The sequence below is a fragment of the Zingiber officinale genome, chromosome 3B (genome assembly GCF_018446385.1).
Source record: "Zingiber officinale cultivar Zhangliang chromosome 3B, Zo_v1.1, whole genome shotgun sequence".
Classification (NCBI taxonomy): domain Eukaryota; kingdom Viridiplantae; phylum Streptophyta; class Magnoliopsida; order Zingiberales; family Zingiberaceae; genus Zingiber; species Zingiber officinale.
The window spans coordinates 73,824,431-73,845,511 of NC_055991.1; the positions used below are offsets into that span (position 1 = coordinate 73,824,431).

The window sequence follows — 21,081 nt, forward strand, 5'->3', positions numbered from 1 at the left end:
AAAATTAGGTTGGTGTGAATAATTTAGAGTTCAATCAAATTAGATAATTTAAATGGGTTCACTTGTATTCTTGGTTATAGGGGTTTAAAATTTTAAAGTCAAATGAGATGATTTAAATTTGATTCAATTATATTTTTAGTTCATCGTTAGAGAATTTTAAAAGTGATTAAATATTTAAACAATTTATTACTAAAATCCATGTTGAAAAGTAACGGTGACTATTTTTTTAAAGCAATTAATACTTTTTGAAATATAAGGTGTCAGTCCCTAATTAAATATATATCGATAAATTATAGGGGGAATTAAGGGTGTAAATGAGTCAAGCCATTCGTGAGCTATTCGAAGCTTAATTCGATAAAAGCTCATTTGAGCTCGTTTAACGAGACTTGTTAAGATAAACAAACCAAGCTCAAGCTTCACAATATTCGGCTCGTTAGCTCGTGAACATGTTCGTTAAGTTCATAAATCAACTTTTAAATAAAAAAATAATAGTTTTGGTATTAAATTTATAAATTTTATACTTTACTTATGAAAAACATAGACAAATATATTAAATTTATTTATTAGAATAAAATTATAAATTTTAACAAGAATATTATAATTTTTTTAAAATATATAATTTAGTTTTAATGAATATTTAAATTTATAATTTATATTTATTAAGCTCGTTTAGGTTCGATAAAAGCTCGAATAAGCTCGTGAGCAATGAATATATTCATTAAATAAAGCTCGAGCTCGGCTCGATTATAAACGAGCCAAACTCAAACATCCAAGAGTTCGGCTCGGCTCGGCTCGATTACACCCCTAGGGGGAATTATATCATGACACGATGGCTCTTTACATAAGGGAAGTCAAGCTTCCAATGAGATATTTTACACCCGTTATGAATTAGCTTTAAAACTTATTAATATTAGAATAATCACTCATATAATGTCAACCCGTGAAAATTATCGTCATCCCAATGAGTTAATTCTCAATTTAGTCCCTCGTTATTTAACGTGGTGCTGATTTCGTCCCTAATTTTTCAATTGACCAAATTTAATCCTCCAATTTTCGAACATTTTCCCAAATTGATCCTTCCGTCTAAATCCCCGTTAAAATAAACGGGAAGACTTGTTTAACCGGTGGAAGTGACTTGGATAATTCCTAATTTAGTCCCTCAATATTTGACGTAGTACCGATTTCGTCCCTAATTTTTCAATTAATCAAATTTAATCCTCCAATTTTTGAACGTTTTCCCAAATCAATCCTTCTGTCCAAATCCCTGTTAAAATAGACGGGAAGACTTATTTAACCGGTGGAAATGATCAGTTGCTTTTATTCTTGCGCTATTTCCCTAATCCTGACATTGATTGAGTTCGAGATTTAGAAACTTGTTTCCTTTGTTGGTTTATAAGCTGCGAAGAAGAAGCACTGACCGTATCGAAGTCTTTGTTGATTGTTCTGAGAAAATGATTGGAAGGATTGCGCAGAGAAGGGCAGGCGAAACCGTTGGAAGCAAAGAATTGAGAAAAGTTTGAGCAAGGCTGAATTTCCATAGGTCGAAAGAGAGAATTCAAGCCTTAATTGAGCTTTGAGATTGAGTTGGTACCTCGGTAGCCACCGGAGTAGGGTCGAAGAAGACAGTGCTGCCATAGACGAGGAGGAAGAGGCGATCAAAGAGGTCGAACACCTCGCTGTCGGGCTGGTGGACGGTGACGACGACCGTCATCCTCTTGCGGCGGGTGAGGCGCGTGATCCGGTGGACGATGTGATAGGCGGCGGCGCTGTCGAGGCCGCTGGTGGGCTCGTCGAGGAAGAGGAGCGACGGCCGGGTGAGGAGCTTGACGCAGATGCTGACGCGCCGCCGCTGATGCCTTTGACGTGCCACCCGCCGATTCTAGTGTCCATGGCGGCCGCCAATCCCATCTCCCTCATCGTCGCCTCCGCCCTCGCCCGCTTCGCAGGCGTCGACATGGAGTCCGGCAGCTGGAGCTGCGCCGAGTAGCAGACGACCTCCATTTTAAAACTATCCTTGGACGAAATCGGGACTACGTCAAATAATGAGGGACTAAATTAGGAATTGTCCAGCAAGACATAGGTCACTTCCACCGGTTAAACAAGGCTTCCCATTTATTTTAACGAGGATTTAGACGGAAGGATCAATTTGGGAAAACGTTCGAAAATTGGAGGATTAAATTTGATCAATTGAAAAATTAGGGACGAAATCAGTACCATGTTAAATAACGAAGGACTAAATTGAGAATTAACCCTCATCCCAATTAAAAAACACTTTATCATCTCCATTGAAAAGATTCTTCAATTGAAGTGATTTTTCTTGTTTGATTCAAATTTTTTATATGAATTAAATTGATAAATCATAATAAGACTAAGTTAGAGTGAAATTAAATTAAAAAATTTAGGTTGGCGTGAATAATTTAGTACTCAACAAAATTAGATAATTTAAATTGGTTTGACTGTATTCTTCATTATATGTTTTAGAGTTTAAAAAACCGAGTTAGATAATTTGAATTTGATTCAAATTATAGTTTTAGTTCATTTAAATTAGAATCTTTTAAAAGTGATTATATGTTTAAAGAGTTTAGAGTCCAGATTTATTTTAACGTATTTTTCGTAGCAATTGATGTAGTCCATATTAAAAAGTAGTTATCACTATTTATTTATTTTTGGTGGCTATTAATGCTTTTGTTAGAAGTTATTATCGTCCAAATTAAAAAAGACAATTGAAGTGATTGATAAATTGAATATATTATTTTTAAAGAGACTTTTTTAAAATACAATATTACATAATTAAATTAGGATTAAAAATGAATAGGTTAGAATGGTTAAAAATTTTAAAACTTTATTTTAATAAGATTCTTGATTTTTTTATATGATTTAATCGTTAAATCATAATAAGACAAATTGAATATGTTATTTTTCAAGGAGTTAAAATAAAATTTTACATAATAAAATTAGAATTAAAGATGAATATGTTAGAATGATTAAAAATTAAAAACTTTATTTTAATAGTTGATCGTGTAAATATTTTGGTTAGTTTTGATATGATCAATCAAGTTAAGTTAGGTACTGTGATTTTGATGTCTTATGTCCGAGTGTGCAAGAACTTAGGAACACAAGAAATTAAGCGGAAGATACCAGAAGCGAGAAGGATGGAACGAAACGCAAGTCGACAGGCTCGGTGCATCCGATAAACGAGGAGTTGCAGAAGAGTACACTGATGGAGGAGAAAGATGTGCGTTACACATTGGAGGGACGAGAAGCTAGGGAGGAATCCTGTTTGAGAAGAAGGTCGGAGTTGAGTTCGGGTGAACTCAACTTCGGATGACAAGAGCATCACCCAAGCAAATGTGTAACACCCATAAAATCTCTAGCAATTTTATATAATTTTTGCATGGTTAGAATGAGTTTTATGTGGGTTCCTTCTTAAAAAAAAAAAAAAAAAAAAAGAGAAAATAAAACCAAAAAGAGGCATGGCCAAGGTTTGAATCTTGAACCTTTTAGTAAGTGACAAGCTCTCTGTGATATGGGATAACCAAGAGCCCCAATAGGGATGCGCTGTTAGGAAGGAAAGAGAAATTATAGTTAAGGGTAGGGAGGGTGAAGGGACACCTTTCTCCCTTCACTTAGAATGAAAAGTTTATTTTCCCTTTCTTCCTTCACTTAGAATGAAAAGTTTATTTTCCCTTTCTCCCTTTCATTTAGAGTAAATGAAGTAAGGGAATGAAAATGTTGTTTTCCCTTTCTCCCTTCATTTAGAATAAATAGGAGTAAGGGAATGAAAAGTTATTTTTTTCTTCCTCCTCCTTCCTCCCTCCACCGAAACTAGCCTCCTTCTCCCCCATGTTCGGAATCAAGCCTAGGATTCCTTCCTAGGAAGTCTTCACAAGGAGTCCTTAAGGCCTAAGTCTTCTTACAAGCAAGATACACAAGGGGGAGTCCTAGAAGCGGAAGGTCTTCTGTTTCTCTCCACAAAGGGTATTCTCCTTGTGGTAAACCAAGCGAGAGGAGGTAAGTATTCCCCTCACCTGCAGTATAAGTGGTTTTCTTCGTTGTTTTTTTTATGTTGCTTAAAAACTAGGACCATGTCCCTTGAAGTTTCGGCCAAGAAGAAATAAAGGGATTAGGAAAGTTTAAACTCCAACTAGACTTGTTTATACTTTCTCTCATGATACCTAATATGTTATGTGATGTTATTAAGATGCTATTCATAGTTGATGTTGCTTAAAACCTAGGATCATGCCCTTGTAAGTTGCGGCCAAGGGAACTACTAGAGCTAGAAGAGAACAACACTCCAATCATGCTTACTAATGGTTCCCTATTATATGCTATGTGTTGGGTGAACCTTACGTTACTATGTTATGCTTATGCAAGGCTTATGTATTTTAAAAACTAGGACCATGTCCCTTGAAGTTTCGGCCAAGAAGAAATAAAGGGATTAGGAAAGTTTAGACTCCAACTAGACTTGCTTACTAATGGTTCCCTATTATATGTTATGTGTTGGGTGAACCTTATGTTACCATGTTATGCTTATGCAAGGCTTATGTATGATGAAAGGCCTAAGAGATGCTTTCCTATAAATTGGGACTAAGAGCACTCTTTATGATATGACAAGGAACATGATATGCTATTTTACTTTTGTATGGCTTGTACCGGACCCTAGCAAGGTCCAGGGGATGGGCTCCTACGTCTCCCCTAGGTTGAAGCACGGGCCTAGTTCCCTAGTAGGTTCGGGATTAACTACCTCGGATTTATTTAGGGATGCGCACAAATCATGTATGTGGTACAATGTCGGGCCCTCATATTGAGATTTATGTTTAAGTATTTATCTTGCATATATTATTTCATGCTATGCGATTATTATGCTTTAAGATGATGTACTCTTGTGATATGCCTATATGTTGTCTAAATGAATAGGTCACTACTCTATGCTTAATTCATGATTTATGGCTTTCGTGAGTAGGAAAGGATCTTACTAAGCCTATGTGCTTATAGTTTTATTTTTCCTTGTACTGCAGAAAAGGGTAAAGAATGACTAAACTAAAGGGAGCAGCAGGAGGGGCAAAGATGTGTGTGGCAGTGGCATGGTGGAATAGATCTATTTTGTGTTTCAAGACTTATGCATGTTCTAAGTCTTGCATGTCAACTTGTTCTTTTACTTGATGCTTTTAATGGTTGCTACTTGATGTGAAACTATACTATCTTTTGTTTCCATGAAACCTTGAAATGATAAGCACTTGTTTTAGTTAAAGAATTGTTAAGAACCTCCTTATCATGCTTGAAGTGTTAAGTGATGGACGACTAGGTACTTAGTTTATGCTTCGAACCCCATATTAATGTTCATACTTGTGTTTAGACTCCTATACTTCCATCATGTTAGTTATCATGAACTTTCATTAAAGAAGTACCAAGTACCCCTTTAGAGAACAATATACATGCTCAGTAGTTCATCCTCTCTTTATTAGTACGCTTTATGCTCTAGTTTTAAACAATCATGTATCATGTTTCAAGAAATAGACACTAAACCAAGTTATATGCAAGAATGCTAAGCATGCTCACATGTGTTACATGTTTACATGCTTTAAGAGATTTACATGTTTAAATGTTTGTTTCTCCATGTTTAATTTTAAATTCTTCCGCTGAAACGATTGTATATGCATGTATGTATGTTCGCGTAGCGCCGCCTCTCCTGCCCCCCTTTATAAGTAGGAGAAGGGCGGGCGTTACAGGTTGGTATAAAAGCCGGTTTGCCTTTTCACTACACACACATCAATCCTCCATCCTGCCGCTCCAAGTAAGAAATTCTATGCCTACTCTATTTCTTTTATGTATGATAAGGAATGCTTTTGTCTAAATATGCATGAATGTAAGTAAGAATGATAATAATCTTATGCTAGCCTTGTTGTCATTCATGAAGATAAGCATGGCTAGAAGACGCAATAACAGAGTCGATGAGACAGTACCCCCACCTGATCTGATGCATGTAGTTATTGAACTCCAGCGTCAGGTTACAGAACAGCAGCAAGTGATTACTGCTCTAATGAATCAGCAAGGAAACCCTACCACCCCACTAGTGAACCAGAATACGATGCCAGTCGTGCCTACAGCTACACCAGTACCACCGATAGGCCCTACCCCAGTAGTTCGACCAGAGGCTTACCTAATCCAGTGGCAGAGGCGGAAGCCGGAAAATTTCTCCGATACTTGTGAACCATGGGACGCCCAGGCCTGGTTCAAGACTGTGGAAAGTATAGTAGAGCTACTGGACTGGCCTGAACATGAAAAGGTCAAGTGTGCATCGTTCTGCCTTTCTAGAGATGCCAGAATGTGGTGGGACAGGGTTAAAGCAAAGAGGCAAGTGAACCAAATGAGATGGACGGACTTCGAATCTGAATTTTTTGAAGAATTCTTCCATATACGGGTAACAAACAAGCATTACGACGAGTTCACCGAGTTCCGGTAAGGTGACCTATCAGTTAACGAAGCTGTGAAAAGATTCAACTGACTCGCGCGCCTATGCCCAGAGTTGGTCAGTACAGAAAGAGAAAGGGTCAGACTCATGCTGAAGATGCTCCGACCCAAAATAGCTCTGAATGTGGCCGGCGGGGTTAATAGACCGCAGACCACAGAAGAGCTGTTCAGCAGCACCCTGATCACCGAGCACTACTTGAACCATATTAATCAGCAAAAGAAGGCGCTGAGCGAGGGCAAGAGTCAAGCCCAGTTAGGAGGACAGAAACCTCAAAGCACCAAAGTTAGCTGGAAAGGAAATCACAATGGTAAGAGAAAGCAATGGAACAACTCTAAGGGCGGTCCAACAAACAAACAACTCACGTACCCTCAGTGTACTACATGTGGAAAGAGGCATCCCGGGGTGTGCCACAAGGGCACAAATAGGTGCTTCAACTGTGGACTGGAAGGGCATAGAGCCAGAGACTGCCCTACCCAGGTTCAGACACCTCCTCAGCAGTATATCCAGAACAGGGGTGCTCCCCCACAGTTACACCAGATGCAAGTTGCAATAGAAGGTACTCAGATAAGCCAAGGGAGATTGGAAGCTCCGCCAGTTATGACAAATGCCAGGGTTTTCTCTCTCACCAAGGAAGATGTGGCGAATACTTCTACGGTTGTCACAGGTTAGATATTTATTTCTGTCAGCATGCTACTGTATTATTTGATACTGGGGCAACGCATTCGTTCGTCTCTACGCCTTTCACAAAGAAGATAGACATGCCACCACAAGCTTTAGATTGCAAGTTCTTAACGACCCTGCCCTCAGGAGAAGTAATGACATCTACTCATATGCTGCGAGCCGCACCCATCAGAATCACAGACAGAGAACTCTATTGTGATCTGATAGTGCTCGACATGCAGGATTATGATCTTATATTAGGCATGGATTTCCTGAGCAAGTACGATGCTTCGATCAAGTGCCGTAAAAGAAAAGTGGTCTTCCGGCCAGAGGCAGAACCGATGTTTGAATTTATTGGAGAGCCAAGGAAAGGAACTAAGAAATTCTTATCAGCCTTAAGGGCACAAAAGATGTTAGACAACGGATGTACTGGGTTTCTAGCACATGTGGTCGATACAAGTCAAGCAGAGGACTAGAAGCTGGAAGATGTCAGATTTGTATGCAACTACCCAGGGGTATTCCCCGATGAACTACCAGGGTTAGCCCCCGATAGAGAAATTGAATTCGAGATCAAATTAATTCCTGGTACTAAACTGATCTCTAAAGCACCTTACCGTATGGCGCCGGCTGAATTGAAGGAACTTCAGGGACAGCTATGGGAGTTACTCGACAAGGGACTTATCCGCCTTAGTCACTCTTCATGGGGAGCTCCAGTACTGTTTGTGAAGAAGAAAGATGGGTATATGCGAATGTGCATAGACTACCGAGCGCTAAATAAGGTCACGATCAAGAACAAGTACCCTCTACCACGGATTGATGACCTGTTTGACCAGTTAAAAGGTGCCACCATCTTCTCTAAGATCGACCTGAGGTCGGGCTATCATCAAGTAAAAGTGAAACAGGATGATATACCGAAGACGACTTTCCGAACAAGATACGGACACTATGAGTTCGTAGTTATGCCTTTCGGAGTGACGAATGCTCCCGCGATGTTTATGGACCTGATGAATCGGGTATTCTCGGCCTTCCTCGACAAATTTGTGATCGTCTTCATCGATGATATCCTCATCTATTCGAGAACCCAAATAGAGCATGCCGAACACCTGAACATGGTATTACAGATTCTTCAGGAAAGGCAATTGTATGCGAAATTCTCCAAATGCGAGTTCTAGCTAGATCGAATATCATTTTTGGGGTCATATTATCTCCAAGGACGGAGTAATGGTAGACCCAATAAAGATTGAAGCTGTGAGTAACTAGAACCGGCCAAAGAATGCCAGTGAAATTAAAAGTTTTCTCGGGCTAGCAGACTATTACAGGAAGTTTGTAGAGGGCTTCTCTAGAATTGCAGCCCCTATGGCAGTTCTCACCAGGAAGAACAAGAAGTAAGAATGGGCAGATGACTGCGAGAAGAGTTTCATAGAATTGAAAAGGAGACTGACCAGTGCTCCAATCCTCACTCTTCCAGAAAGTAACAAAAGTTTCGATATGTATAGCGACGCTTCCAGGTTAGGACTCGGAGCTGTACTCATGCAGAACGACAAGGTCATTGCCTACGCCTCTAGGCAACTCAAGGAACATGAAAGAAATTATTCCACTTACAATCTAGAGCTAGCAGTCGTGGTCTTTGCTCTCAAAATATGGAGGTATTATCTATATGGAGCTCAGTGTAAGATTTATACGGATCACCAGAGTCTGAAATACTTCTTCACACAGAAAGACCTAAACATGAGACAACGCAGATAGCTCAAGTTAGTCAAGGACTATGACTGCGAGATCTCCTACCATCCGGGAAAAGCGAACAAAGTGGCCGATGCACTCAGCAGGAAGTCCTGTGCCACCTTGATGTCGCTATCGGTATTGTCCCAACCCCTAGAAAGGGAAATTATGTATTACGGGGTCGAAATCATTTCCGGACAGCTTTCTACCATGACGATAGCACCGACGTTGTTCGACGATATATTAGAAATGCAAGCCCGTGACCCAAGCATCCAAAGGATCAAGCAAGAGGTTGTAGAAGGAAAGAATGATGGATTTCGTCACTGACAGTGGAATACTATACCTCAGAGATCGCTTATGTATTCCTGATGACCCAGAGTTATGAAAGAAGATATTGGAGGAGGCTCACGGAACAGCTTATGCGATGCATCCTGGATCTACCAAGATGTACCAATACTTGAAAGGGAAGTTCTGGTGGTTTGGTTTGAAAAGAGATGTAGCTCGGTATGTCAGTACCTGCCTGACCTGCCAGAGGGTTAAAGCAGAACACCAGAGACCTGGAGGGTTACTGCAGCCAATTCAAATTTCAGAATGGAAATGGAAAGATATTTCTATGGATTTCATCTCAAGATTAACTAAAACGACGAACGGATATGATGCTATATGGGTAATCGTGGACAGATTGACAAAGTCTGCCCACTTCTTAGCAATCAAGATGACTTACTCGATTGAGCAATTGACTCAATTATATGCTAAGGAAATTATCAGATTACATGGGATTCCTAAGACCATCATTTCTGATAGAGATGATCGCTTTATTTCACATTTCTGGGAATGTATTCAGAAGGCCCTTGGCACGAAGCTATTATTCAGTACTGCCTTCCATCCTCAGATCGACGGACAAATAGAAAGGGTGAACCAAGTGCTGGAAGATATGTTACGAGCTTGCGCCTTAGATTTCAAGGGGAGCTGGTGCCGATATCTATGCTTAGCGGAATTCTCCTACAATAATAGCTACCAAGCTACTATTGGAATGACGCCATATGAGGCTCTATACGGGAGGAAATGTAGGTCTCCTATATGCTGGTACGAAGGTGGTGAAAAGAAGGAGATGGGACTCCAAACAGATTTCATTGACGACTCCCGAGCTATACAGAACATCCGCCAAAGAATAGAAACTACTCAGAGCCGGCAAAAGAACTATGCGGATATGCGGCGTAGGCCATTGGAATTCAGTGTCGGGGATTCGGTATTTCTCAAAGTAGCTCCTATGAAAGGAGTGATGAGATTCAGAAAGAAGGGTAAGCTAAGTCCGTACTATGTGGGACCGTATCAGATCTTGAAAAGACTCGGCAAGGTAGCTTACGAGCTAGAGCTGCCTCAGGAGATGTCGGCTATCCACAACGTGTTCCATGTTTCAATGCTCAAGAAATGTATTCCCAGTACAAACCAAGTGATCGAGCCACAGACAGTGCAAGTTCAAGAGGACCTGAGTTATGAAAATCGACCTATTCAGATACTAGATCGAGAAGTCAAAAGACTAAGGAACAAAGAGGTGCCTTTAGTAAAGGTCCTGTGGCAAAGTCAACGGTTCGAAGACGCCACCTGGGAACGTGAGGACGATATGAAACGAAAATACCCAGAGCTATTCTAAGTTCGAGGACGAACTTTTTATAAGGTATGGGGGATTGTAACACCCATAAAATCTCTAGCAATTTTATATAATTTTTGCATGGTTAGAATGAGTTTTATGTGGGTTCCTTCTTCAAAAAAAAAAAAAAAGAAGAGAGAAAATAGAACCAAAAAGAGGCATGGCCAAGGTTCGAACCTTGAACCTTTTAGTAAGTGACAAGCTCTCTGTGATATGGGATAACTAGTAGCCCCAACAGGGGTGCGCTGCTAGGAAGGAAAGGGAAATTGTAGTTAAGGGTAGGGAGGGTGAAGGGACACATTTCTCCCTTCACTTAGAATGAAAAGTTTATTTTCCCTTTCTCCCTTCACTTAGAATGAAAAGTTTATTTTCCCTTTCTCCCTTCATTTAGAGTAAATGAAGTAAGGGAATGAAAAGGTTGTTTTCCCTTTCTCCCTTCATTTAGAATAAATAGGAGTAAGAGAATGAAAAGTTATTTTTATATTCCTCCTCCTTCCTCCCTCCACCGAAACTAGCCTCCTTCTCCCCCATGTTCGAAATCAAGCCTAGGATTCCTTCCTAGGAGGTCTTCACTGTAAAATACCGGAAATAGGCGAATATGAATAAGGGAATTTTTCTGCAATTTTTGGACATTTTTCGGGAATTTTCCGTAGTTCGTACGGACGAATTAACGGGGATAAAAACGGGGCCCGGAAAAGCCTGTTTAGGCTACCCCATTTAAATGAGGAAAAGTTGAATTTCTAAATTCCTTTTTCTTTATTTATTTTTCTTTTCTTTTCTTTGTGTCGCCGTTCACTCCTTCCCCCTCGCGAACCCGAGCCCTAACCGCCGCCCTCTCCCTCGCGATTAAAGCCTCACCGACCCTTCCTCTTTTCCTTCTTTGTCATCGAGCGATTCTCCAGCAGCCACATCTTCTTCCTTCTTCCTCCCTGAAGTCTGCCCAAGCGCCGGCGAGCGCTAGCCACTGCTGGTCAAGCCGTCGGCTGTGCCCTAGTGTCCTTGTTGACGGCACCGACGCCCATAGAAGTTTCCTCTCCTCTGCCGACAGCCGCCCTCACGGAGTGATCCCGACGCCGCCGTCTTGGCCGAGCAGCAGTGTCGCTGGCTACTCCTCCGAGGAGTGCCCTAGGTGCCGACGCCGCACCTCTCTTCCTCTTCTCCTTTCGGCATCTGAGCCCTAGTAGCGGCCGACTCTCTGTGCCAGCACCCGAGCCCCAGTGCCGTTGCTGTGCCCTAGCGAGCCCGACGCCACTCCTTGCCACTGCCGCTGCACACTTTGCCCCAGTGCCGAACCGACCCTTTCTTCTGCCCTAGCCGAGCCTCACATTGGCGTGAGTTGCTGCCCTGGATTCTACCGAGCTTTGGCTTTAGGGTAAGCTGTTGGTTTAGAACTGTGGAGGTAAGGTTAGGGTTTAATTCACAGAGGTGGATGTATTGACTACAAATTTTGGGTGTTTGATGTGTAGGTCAGTGGCTCACTCTAGCTACGACCACGGTTCCAGAAACAGGTGTTCCATCGACAAATTAACGACGAAGAATACGAATTTGGGTGAGTTTGGATTGAGGTAAATGCATTGTTGCGCGTATAATTGATTTAGGTTTGAATTATTAATCTAATGGGTTGATTAGGGATTAGATAACTAACCCTAATTAACCGTTGGGTTTAATTAAGGTAGGTTGAGGGTTTATGACTAGGGTTTTATCCTAAATTGGTCCTAGGGATTTTATTTAGCTGTTCATATGAAGTTAGCTAAATAAAATATAATTGTATTGGTGACACAGGACTTTGACGCGAGACGAGTATCTTGACGTCGGACTTGGACGATTGGATTTTTCCTATTGGAGGCGGGTACTTTTGACTTATTGTCTTTGATATGCTTAGTAATTAAATTAACAAGATGCATTAATTGTGTTTCTTACTTGTTTCGGTTAATCACTGCCCAATACATGCTACCTGTTGATTGATTGTTTGTTTACATCTTGTATGGATATGTACCTGATTCCACATGCTCATGGGTAGTGATATAACCATATTTTACCATGTCAGGACCTAGGTTTGATACCTTATATGATCAGATACCTTGATATGATTCATTCGCTTTGGTGCACATTATGATATGTCCAGAGATTGGTTTAGTATATTACCATGTTTAGTGACATGCACCATTCGCATGATTGCATGCTGAGTGATTGATTGCTCCTTTATTGTCGAGCACTTTGCCAGTTTCATCACTGTTCGGTGCTCCGTTGTGACGCTCATGGGTAGCGGGACACAGCGTGGTAGCACGTCAGTTTGGCTCTTCCGGTGCTCCGTTGGTCCGCTCATGGGTAGTGTGACGCAGCGTGTAGCACGTTAGAGATCCGGGAGATGAGAGCATGGCGCTCCCTCATTTATGATTTGGGGTAGGAGTATGTATGTACTCCGACAGCATCCCGTCGACTCGATCACTCATCAGGAGTAGTGTTGCAGAGTGCACGGTTGTCACAACCCTACCCACTTGGTCCCACTTTTGTTGTGAGTTGGTTGACTGACGTCAGGGGTGACCATGACATTGGCATCATATGCATGATGCATTTATTGTTTGTGATTGTGTTTGCTGCATTTATATGCTGCATATTATTTGGATACCTATGTTTGACATGCATACAGGTCTTCTATACCTTTCGGACTGTTTGTCCTTATACCGGGTCCTGGTTAGTACAGATTCTCTCCTGTCTTCTTCGGTTTGCATTTACCTTTATCTTTATCAGGAGACTGTACGCATGATTAGTGCTAGGTGTTATTTCTTTACTTTGCATATCAATTGTACCTGCTGAGTGTTGGACTCACCCCGCCTCCATTGTTGATATTTTCAGGTTGATGCTGTCTGGAGGGAGTTCCAGTCGCTAGTCCCCACTGCACGTAGTGCTAGATCCCCTGCAGACCTCGAGGATTGATTGACTTTTGAGTTTTCTTCTCGTTTGTCTATGTTTAGACTTGATTTGTTTGATACTTGGACGTTGTATTTATTATTGTGATGTCGATGGATTTTATTTGGTCTTATTCTACTACATGCCTGCCGGGTCGGCATAAGAGGTGAGTTTCGTCGGATTTGAGTTTTACGAGTGTAGTTGAGTAGGGTGGTTTTCGAGTCAGAGTATTACTGCTTTGTTTGATTATATATAACTGCGTGGATGTTTGTGTGGTTGTGTTATATTTATTGTTATTATTCCAGCCGCATGTGGCTGAGGTATGGAGATATGTAGAAAGTTTCAGATTGTCCGCCGTACAGGGGAGATGCTGCCGAAATTTCTTCGGACGGGGACTCCTCTGGGGCGTGACAATTTAGTGGTATCAGAGCGAAGTTTACGATACTTGCTATGTGTTCTGGATTTTCGGGATTTATCTGATACCAATTTATTTGGTATTAGAGCGCCAGAGTTCGGCGACGCTTGTTGGATTTCCGTGTGTTGGATTTTCGAGATTGGGCTGATACCAATTTATTTGGTATCGGTGCGGGTTATGATACTTGCTTTTGGTGTTCTGGAGATTTATCTGTTACCTATTTTGGTATTCTGGATATTTGGTTTAGCCAGGTTTGCGAGTCAAACTGGGCATTTGCGAATTTTCGATATGGTTATGTTTCGGATCTCCGTTTCAGATTTATTTGGATTTCCGGCGATGTTTCTCGTTAGGAATTTTGAGGTCAAAAGTTGGGGACTAGACAGCGACAGAACATCTCCAGACAGCAATTAGGTATGATGTCATTTTGGTAATTGTTTATACCTGTAGTAATATCTGTAATTTAAATTTAACAGATATGAGACGATCTACTCGTATTGCTGCGAGACGTGGTGCTGGACGACCACGTGCGAGGACCACGGGATCTCTGGATATGCCAGAGATGCCCACTGTTAGTGAGCCTGTCAGTCAGGGACAGACTCAGCATGCTGCGGGCACGTTGGGCTCTCAGACCCTGACGACTCCTATAGAGGTACCTACTTTGGTGTGCCGAGCGCACCTATTCCTACTGTAGTTCCGGTACCATCAGGGGTACCATTGTCGTACCCGACATCTACTCCAGCGCAGCCTACTGCGTATTCAGTACCACCGCCACCTGGACCTACAGCGTACCCGAGACCAGTGGCACCTGTACCCCCACTGCCTACAGTAGCAGCAGCTGCACCATATCCGGTACCATTACCTACCGTACCTCCTGCTGCGGCCACTTATGTTCACCCGGCAGTACCACCGACGGCTTATGCTCCAGTTTATACAGCAGCACCGGGAGTTCCTCCTCCGGTTTATTCCGCGGTACCACCGTAGTATCAGCTCCAGTGTTTCCGCCAGTTCCTGCAGCCGTCCCGACACAGCTCACTGATATTGTCGCTGCACGAGCTAGGATTCCAGTATTGGCTGAGTCGATGAAGACTCGATTCACTCTTTTTCGAGGAGATCTCGATCCGAGTATGGCTCTGTCCTAGATAGAGATTATGGAGCAGACTTTCTTTTATATGGCTTGCTCCGAGTGGGAGAAAGCAGAGCTGGCTGCCTACCATTTACGGGATGAAGCTAATGCTTGGTGGATTACTCAGCGTTCTATTATTGGTGAGCGCAACGTCACGTGGACCAGGTTCTGAGAGGCTTTTGAGAGCCGCTTCTTTCCACTGTCTTATCAGATGGCTCGCCGACAGGATTTTATGAGTCTGAGGCAGAACAACCGCTCAGTGACCGAGTATAATACTGAATTCAACCAGTTGGCTAAGTTTTGTCCAGAGTTAGTTGCGGAGGACAGAACTCGCAGGATGCAGTCTATACAGGGACTTGATCCTTATCTGCAAGTACGGCTTGCCGGTTTAGGGATCACATCTTACTCAGATGCACTGGATCGAGCTTTGATGATGGAGTTAGCTCAGCAGACAGCATATCCGGACAGGAAGAGGAAGCATACGGGTCAGACATCAGGGCAGATCCAGCGGACACAGGCGACAGGACAACATCAGAGTAGTTACAGACGGTCAGGTCAGAGTTCTTCTGGGGTATCTCGTAGGCCTCAGAAGTCAGGACAGTCTTCCTCAGGACGTTTCCGGTCTCCTCAGCAGAAGCGATATACAGTGTTTCCGATGTGGGTCCAGAGACCACATCACTTCAGCCTGCACTCTAGGACAGTCAGTTTGCTTTTATTGCAAACTACCTGGGCACCAGAGCCGAGATTGTCAGCTGAAGGCTCAGCACACAGCTTCCGGAGGGTTTGGTCAGAGGGGACAGTCTAGTCAGTCAGGGGCTCGACGAGGAGGGCGGAGATTCTCACCCTCACAGCGTCAGCAGGGAGCAGCTCCCTCAGCAGCAGCATTTGGCATGCTTGGACAGGAGTACTCCAGTGCTTCTGTAGCACCCCAGAGTTGTGTTCCAGGACTTTATTATCCGACTCAGGGGCAGTACCAGACTCAGTCCCAGCCAGCTGCACAGTATCAATCACCATCCTCTCAGTCTTCTCTGGCACATAGTCCAACAGCACCTCAGTGGCAGGCTTCTGCCCAGCCGCAGCAGCCGCTGGCAGCGTTACCTCCTCCTCCGCCAGAGACTGGACGAGTTCATGCGATTACCAGAGAGGATGCTCAGCGGGCCGACGGATCCTTTTTCCGCGGTACGATTTCCATTCATGCATTTTCCGCTGATATTTTGATTGATACTGGTAGTTCGCATTCTTTTATATCCCGTACCTTTATGCGGGAGGTTGGTAGATTACCTACTGTTAGACTGCAGCGGTTGACCGTTTCCCTACCGTCCGGTGATACTTTAGACGTCAACCAAGAGGTCAGAGGTTGCCCGTTAGACTTTGGCAACATGACACTTACAGTAGATCTTCTAGTATTGGAGATGATCGAGTTTGATATCATACTTGGCATGGATTGGCTGTCAGTATATCACGCTACTGTTGATTGCCAGATGAGGGTGGTCACCTTCCGGCCTCCGAGCCAACCCTCGTGGAGTTTCACTGGCATCAGAGACGACAGTATCTCGATTATTTCGGCGATTCAGGCGCAGAAGCTGCTGTCTCACGGCTGTCATGGTTTTCTATTATCTCTGATTAGTACTGGAGACAGCAGCAGTTCGCAGCTCTCCGACATTTCTGTAGTCCGAGAGTATCCAGATGTATTCCCTGAGGAGCTTCCTGGTTTGCCTCCCAGAAGGCCAGTGGAGTTCACTATTGAGCTGATTCCGAGAACCTCACCGACATCGAAAGCTCCGTATCGTATGGCACCGAAAGAGTTGAACGAGCTGAAGGTTCAACTCCAGGAGCTTTTGGATAGGGAGTTTATTCGCCCTAGTGTTTCACCATGGGGTTCTCCGGTACTATTTGTCAAGAATAAAGACGGTCATGCGGCTATGTATTGACTACAGACAGCTGAATTCAGTAACCGTCAGAAATAAATATCCACTGCCACGGATTGAGGATTTGTTTGATCAGCTCAGAGGTACTTCAGTGTATTCTAAGATTGATCTGCGATCCGGATATCATCAGCTGAGAGTCAGAGACTCCGATATTCAGAAGACAGCGTTCCGTACCCGATACGGTCATTATGAGTTTTTGGTAATGCCATTTGGGCTTACCAATGCTCCAGCGGTGTTTATGGATTTGATGAACCGCATATTTCTGGAGTATTTGGACCAGTTTGTTATCATTTTCATTGATGATATATTGGTCTACTCTCGTTCCGAGGAGGAGCATGCACAGCATCTCCGTACAGTTTTGGAGATTCTTCGACGGCATCAGCTGTACGCGAAGTTCAGCAAGTGTGCATTCTGGCTATCTTCTGTCGGATTTTTGGGACACGTGGTTTCTAGCAGAGGTATTTCAGTTGATCCTCAGAAGATCGAGGCTGTTACCAGCTGGGAGCAGCTGAAGTCAGTATAGGAGATCCGCAGTTTTCTGGGATTGGCCGGATATTACCGACGTTTTGTCGAGGTTTTCTCGCGTATTGCTATGCCATTGACACGTCTTACCAGGAAAGGCGTGAAGTTTACATGGACCGAGGATTGCGAGACCAGCTTTCAGGAGCTGAAGCGGAGGTTAGTGTCGGCTCCAGTTTTGGTTTTACCTTCTGGAGATGATGGATTTGTACTCTACACCGACGCTTCTCTTCAGGGTTTGGGTGCTGTTCTGATGCAGCACGGCAGAGTGGTCTCTTATGCTTCTCGTCAGCTGAAGGAGCATGAGAAGAACTACCCAATTAATGACCTGGAGTTAGCTGCCATCATCTTTGCTCTGAAGCTTTGGCGTCATCATTTATACGGTATCACATTTGAGATTCTCACTGATCATAAGAGTCTCAAATATATTTTCACTCAGAAGGAGCTTAATCTCCGACAGAGGAGATGGATGGAGTTCCTGAAGGACTACGATTGTACCATTAGCTATCACCCGGGAAAAGCTAATGTGGTTGCAGATGCACTCAGCAGGAAGTCCAGAGGGACTTTGGCTTGCCACCGGACTTCAGTCACGGACTTGATTCAGAGTTTCTCGGAGTTAGATCTTGAGGAGCAGGGACCGACAGAGCAGGGTATTCTTGTTACCATGGTTGCTCAGTCGTCGATCAGGACGAGGATCCGAGAGGCACAGGCCAGTGATCAGCATTTGCAGTTTATTAGCAGTCAGATAGCTTCCGGGCAGCAGACCGAGTTTACACGAGACGAGGAGGGTATTATATTCTTCCGAGGCAGATTATGCGTACCTCAGTCTCATCCGGTCTTACAGGAGCTATTACAGGAGGCACACCATTCTCGATTTGCGATCCATCCAGGCGGAACCCGTATGTATCGAGACTTGAGGCGTTCCTACTGGTGGAACGGCATGAAGAAAGACATCGCGGATTTTGTAGCTAGATGTCTTGTCTGTCAGCAGGTGAAGGCTGAGCACCAGAGACCTGCAGGATTACTTCAGCGGATTCCTATTCCTGAGTGGAAGTGGGATCACATTACCATGGACTTTGTGGTAGGGTTGCCGAGGACACGACGAGGCCATGACGCGATTTGGGTAGTGGTTGATCGATTAACCAAATCCGCGCACTTCTTAGCGATCCGGAGGACTGATCCCCTGGATCGATTGGTAGATTTGTATTGTCGGGAGATTATCAGACTACATGGTGTTCCGTTGAGTATCATCTCGGATAGAGATCCACGGTTTACGTCTCGGTTCTGGCAGAGTCTGCAGCAGGCCTTGGGCACACAGCTCCGTTTCAGTACAGCCTTCCATCCACAGACAGATGGACAGTCAGAGAGGACCATTCAGACTTTAGAGGACCTGCTGAGGTCATGTGTTATGGATTTCGGAGGCAGTTGGGAGGACCATCTGCCGTTGGTAGAGTTTGCCTACAACAACAGCTTTCATTCGGCTATCCAGATGGCACCGTTTGAGGCGTTGTATGGTAGACCTTGTCGGACACCCGTTCTTTGGGATGAGGTTGGAGAGGCTCAGTTGTTGGGACCCCATAGAGTTCAGCAGGATGCAGAGTTGGTCCGTACTATCAGGCGGAGGATGTCAGAGGCACAGGATCGCCAGAAGAGTTATGCTGATCGGAGACGCAGACCACTAGAGTTCTCTGTTGGCGACCAAGTATTTCTGAGAGTTTCACCCACGAAAGGGGTGAAGAGATTTGGCCTCAGTGGTAAGCTAGCTCCGCGGTATATTGGCCCTTTCGAGATCTTGGAGAGGATCGGAGCGGTAGCTTACCGACTGGCACTACCACCGTCCCTGTCAGGCGTTCACGATGTATTACACGTATCGATGCTGAGGAGATACGTGCCCGATCCGACGCATGTGCTGGCAGATATTCCAGTTTCCGTTCAGCCTGACATTACATATGAGGAGGTTCCGGTACGGATTCTCGACCGGAAAGAGCGTCAGTTGAGGAACAAGACTATCCGGCTGGTTAAAGTCGGATGACAGCATCATTCGGACGAGGAGGCTACTTGGGAGCTCGAGGATACTATCCGAGCTCGATATCCCCATCTTTTTACTTGAGGTATGTGATTCAGTTTACCGTTCAGCATTTATACTTCCTGTCTATTGCTAGTACTTGCTGATGGTAGATAACGAAATTTGGGGACCAAATTTTTATAAGTGGGGGAGAATGTAAAATACCGGAAATAGGCGAATATGAATAAGGGAATTTTTCTGGAATTTTTGGACATTTTTCGGGAATTTTCCGTAGTTCGTACGGACGAATTAACGGGGATAAAAATGGGGCCCGGAAAAGCCTGTTTAGGCTACCCCATTTAAATGAGGAAAAGTTGAATTTCTAAATTCCTTTTTCTTTATTTATTTTTCTTTTCTTTTCTTTGTGTCGTCGTTCACTCCTTCCCCCTCGCGAACCCGAGCCCTAACCGCCGCCCTCTCCCTCGCGATTAAAGCCTCACCGACCCTTCCTCTTTTCCTTCTTCGTCATCGAGTGATTCTCCAGCAGCCACATCTTCTTCCTTCTTCCTCCCTGAAGTCTGCCCAAGCGCCGGCGAGCGCTAGCCACTGCTGGTCAAGCCGTCGGCTGTGCCCTAGTGTCCTTGTTGACGGCGCCGACGCCCATAGAAGTTTCCTCTCCTCTGCCGACAGCCGCCCTCACGGAGTGATCCCGACGCCGCCGTCTTGCGCCGAGCAGCAGTGTCGCTGGCTACTCCTCCGAGGAGTGCCCTAGGTGCCGACGCCGCACCTCTCTTCCTCTTCTCCTTTCGGCATCTGAGCCCTAGTAGCGGCCGACTCTCTGTGCCAGCACCCGAGCCCCAGTGCCGTCGCTGTGCCCTAGCGAGCCCTATGCCACTCCTTGCCACTGCCGCTGCACACTTTGCCCCAGTGCCGAACCGACCCTTTCTTCTGCCCTAGCCGAGCCTCACATTGGCGTGAGTTGCTGCCCTGGATTCTACCGAGCTTTGGCTTTAGGGTAAGCTGTTGGTTTAGAACTGTGGAGGTAAGGTTAGGGTTTAATTCACAGAGGTGGATGTATTGACTACAAATTTTGGGTGTTTGATGTGTAGGTCAGTGGCTCACTCTAGCTACGACCACGGTTCCAGAAATAGGTGTTCCATCGACAAATTAACGACGAAGAATACGAATTTGGGTGAGTTTGGATTGAGGTAAATGCATTGTTGCGCGTATAATTGATTTAGGTTTGAATTATTAATCTAATGGGTTGATTAGGGATTAGATAACTAACCCTAATTAACCGTTGGGTTTAATTAAGGTAGGTTGAGGGTTTATGACTAGGGTTTTATCCTAAATTGGTCCTAGGGATTTTATTTAGCTGTTCATATGAAGTTAGCTAAATAAAATATAATTGTATTGGTGACACAGGACTTTGACGCGAGACGAGTATCTTGACGTCGGACTTGGACGATTGGATTTTTCCTATTGGAGGCGGGTACTTTTGACTTATTGTCTTTGATATGCTTAGTAATTAAATTAACAAGATGCATTAATTGTGCTTCTTACTTGTTTCGGTTAATCACTGCCCAATACATGCTACCTGTTGATTGATTGTTTGTTTACATCTTGTATGGATATGTACCTGATTCTACATGCTCATGGGTAGTGATATAACCATATTT

At 43.9% G+C, this 21,081-nt stretch overlaps 2 long non-coding RNA genes across 2 annotated transcripts; both read left to right on the forward strand.

Annotated features, from left to right (window-relative positions):
• Nucleotides 1-11,744: 11,744 nt before the first annotated feature.
• On the forward strand, nt 11,745-12,319 carry LOC121968357. The gene is made up of 3 exons (XR_006108091.1): nt 11,745-11,874; nt 11,969-12,051; nt 12,285-12,319. It is a non-coding gene; the product is annotated as an uncharacterized LOC121968357 (long non-coding RNA).
• An 8,003-nt stretch (nt 12,320-20,322) lies between these two features.
• On the forward strand, nt 20,323-20,848 carry LOC121968358. The gene is made up of 3 exons (XR_006108092.1): nt 20,323-20,417; nt 20,512-20,594; nt 20,828-20,848. It is a non-coding gene; the product is annotated as an uncharacterized LOC121968358 (long non-coding RNA).
• Nucleotides 20,849-21,081: the final 233 nt, after the last annotated feature.